We start from the raw sequence: 3723 nt of genomic DNA, 5'->3' as shown, positions 1-3723 counted from the left end.
ACTGGGTTCGCGCCCCGGTCTGGGAGGATCCCACATGCCGCGGAGCGGCTGGGCCCGTGAGCCATGGCCGCTGAGCCTGCGCGTCCGGAGCCTGTGCTCCGCAACGGGAGGGGCCACAGCAGAGAGAGGCCCGCATACCACAAAAAAAAAAAAAAAAAAAAAAAAAAAAAGTGACTAACGTGCCATTTATAACCTATCAGATGAAACCACCGAGTTCAGTTTTAAAAACACTCTTATGGAGACTTTGGGGAGGGATGCTCTTATAATTTGCCAGAGTCCTGGAAATTGGCATGATCACTGTGGAGGCAATTTGGTGAAATCTATTAAAATTACAGATGCATATAGTCTTTTATCCATCAAGTGCAGGTCTGAAATGTGTCCTATAAAAATACTTGCATTCATGTGAAATGACTTACATACAGTATTATTCATTGCAACGTTATATATAATATCAAAAGACACAAAATCACCCAGATCCTTCCAATTAGAGATAGTTAAGTCATATTCACACAAAGAAAACTATTCAGCTGGAGGAAAGAATTGGTGCTCTTCCTATACTGAAAAAAAAAAAAGCAAGATGCAGACTGTATATATAAAATGCTACATTTGAGATTAAAATGTAAAACATATTTTATATTTGACCTTACTTAGGTATGACTAAATAAAGAATATACAAGGAATAAATTACAATGATGATAACCTGTATTTGGTGGAGTTGGGTAGGGAGAGAAACTGAGGGAGGAGAACAGGGTGGAAGAGGATTTACAACATATTTTTGTTTTTTACCTTTTAGCCATTTGAATGTCACAAATTAAAATAATAAAATATATCTAACAAGTCACAGTAATCAGAAATATACATGGAGGAGTCTTGTTGGTGAAAGGAAGTATTTGGTGAAGGTTAGAAGAAACAGGACTGAGCCAGCCTGCCCTTGGGGTGGCCCGGAGGAGGGCTAGATGGGAGGAGAGCTGGATAGAAGGGTGCTCATGCCAAACGAGAGGAGATGCTGGTGATGAAGGGATTCCAGCTCTTCCACCCAGGAGCTCCCCAAAATCGTCATGGAACAAATGTGAGGCCAGAGAAACTGAAGGTCACTGAGGCTTGTTAACTTTCCCACAGTCACAGTGACTTTTGCCCAATGTGAGAAGCCTAGCCGTGGCCCAAAAATCTGGTGTTCATTCTACTACTTTATGTCATGTTCTGCTTCAGATTCATTGTATAATTCTAGTTAAAAGTTATCCCTGGCTGTAAAAGCTTGCTGAGGAACATATTCCATTTCAGTTTAATTAATGTAAGTATATTAACTATTGGCCAGTGCTTCCAGATTTGGATTGAAAGGAACGAGGAGGAACTGAATAGGATCCTGAGACTGAGGCAGGGTCAGCTGCAGTAGTGGAAGAGGGTGAGGAAGCAGAGGCTGGGCAGTCAGGAGGAAGTCTTTGTTGGCTTCACATTTTCAGCCCACGGGTTGACCTACTTACCTTCAGGTTCACGCAGAGGTAGGGAAGTGGAGAAAGGAGAAGTATTTATCACACTCAGCTGTGTTTACAGGTTATTTGCTTCTCGTCTTGAATTTTTGTTTTCTTTAAACCAGGAACCTTTCAGAACCAAGTCCATCATTTAGCATGTTATTCAGTTCTCTAGTTAATCTTGCAACGTAGTTTCTGTTATTCTTTCCTCAGGTGAGGAGAATAAGACTTTAAAAGTCAAGTACGTACCTTGCTCAAAGTAACGCAGCAAGCCACAGAGCTAGCAAATGCCAGAACAAAATTTCCTCCCAAGTCTGCGCGCCTTGAAAGCCTGCGTTGTATTCTAGTCAGCACAAACCTGAACAACATTGTGCAGTATCACGGGGAAATATAATGATGACAGTCACGATAATAATTTGCTCCTGGCTTTCCTTATTCAAGTTCGCGTACTCTCACAGTCTTGAATTACAGAAAGGATATTTTCTCCCCCGGACATTTTTTTCTTCAGAACTAAGGTGAACAGAATGGAGAAGCTGCCAAGTGGAAACTTACAGCAGATGATACTCATATTTAGAAGCTAGAACCAATACTTTACATGCTAATGTTTCCCCAAACATTTAGCTTAAGTTGACATCCTGCTTGTATAACTGTTTTAACTGCATAATACAAACTAAAAATTGCTTGCTTTTAAATATATGTACCCTTTTAAAACTTTAAAACCAGAGTTCTAAGCTTGGAGATATTGAGGAAGAGAAATACTTTAAAAGACTAGATGCCCTGCTAGTAATGCATGGGTGAGCTCAGAGTAAAGACAAGTTCACTTGTACTCGCGGGCTGAGTCATCTGAATTATCATTGTTACATCTACATGTCCTGAGCTAAATTACTAAATCAAAAACACGAGTTACTAAATAACAAGTACAGTATCGTATTTTTTCCAAATAAAATATGCATGAAAAATGTCTGAAAAGAAATGCATTGAAATGTTCACAGCAGTGCTATCTGGGTGATAGAATTTCCATTCTCTTATACTTTTCAGATTAAATACTTCTGTTATGAATATGGATTCATTTTGGAACCAGGAAAAATAAAATAATTTTATTTTTGAAATTCAAAAAAAGAACAAATAGGGAATTCCCTGGCGGTCCAGTGGTAAGGACTCCACACTTCCACTGCAGGGGGCACAGGTTCAATCCCTGGTCACGGAACTAAGATCCCACGTGCCGCATGGGGTGGCCAGAATATAAATAAATACATAAATACAAATATTTTTTAAAAGAACAAATATGGCCTCTTGTAGACATTTGGCTTAGTATGCTTATCCTGTGCAGTAAATTAAGCCCCACCTCCAGCACATCAGAATCATCTAGAGAGCTTGTTAAAGCACAGATCACATGACTCCACCCCCACTGTTTCTGATCTAATAGGTCTGTGGTGGGGACTAAGTATTGGCATTTCTAACAATTCCTAGATGAAGTTGATGCTGTTGGTCTTGTGACTACACAGTATTAACCACATCCCTATTTTTTGATAACCAAGGTAGACTTTTAACAGATGAAGGCATGGTCTCCTTGGGGTTACTGATCTCATATTTTCCCACAGTACCTGGAGAGAAATGGGCATCCTATAGATAGGAGGTAGTTGGTAAGGATAGTTTTTTTCTGTCACTGCCTTTTCACAGCAGCAGATTAAATGGCTTTTTTCCCTCTTAAAGAAGCTGTAATATCCCAGTTACACCCCATAACAATAACTGCCTTTTAAGGAAAATGATCCAAACCAAGTTTCTTTCTGTAAGAGTTTCTGTTTCTCATGCCTGTGGTTAAGTGAAATCAAAACTACAACTGTAGCAGTAATTGACTGGACAAAGAATATGTTGTAGACACAAAGGAAACCACACTTCTGAAAGACAGAGGATTCCAGGGTGAAAGATGACAGGTGATTCAATAATCTCTACTGAGACATATAGATGTTTGGTAAATAAATTTGGGGTTCATTCCTGGAATTACTTTTGGCATTTAGCCCAAGTTTTCTCCCCTTTCCTGGGGTCTGCCTGTATTCAATGACTGGTCGATGTAGAGGTATAAAGACTCATACCCCTCACTCCACCTCAGAAGGGTCATCCCAGCTTCGGAGCTCCTCGCTGTAATTGGCCAAGGCCACTTTGTGACTGCACTGCAACTCATCATTCTCTGTCTCAATCCTCCTGGCTTCTCTTCCCTTAAGTGTTGGTCCCATAGTACTCCCTAATAAACTCC

This window comes from Physeter macrocephalus, chromosome 9 (assembly GCF_002837175.3).
Source record: "Physeter macrocephalus isolate SW-GA chromosome 9, ASM283717v5, whole genome shotgun sequence".
In the NCBI taxonomy this organism is placed as follows: domain Eukaryota; kingdom Metazoa; phylum Chordata; class Mammalia; order Artiodactyla; family Physeteridae; genus Physeter; species Physeter macrocephalus.
Note: the sequence above shows the minus strand (reverse complement) of the source record.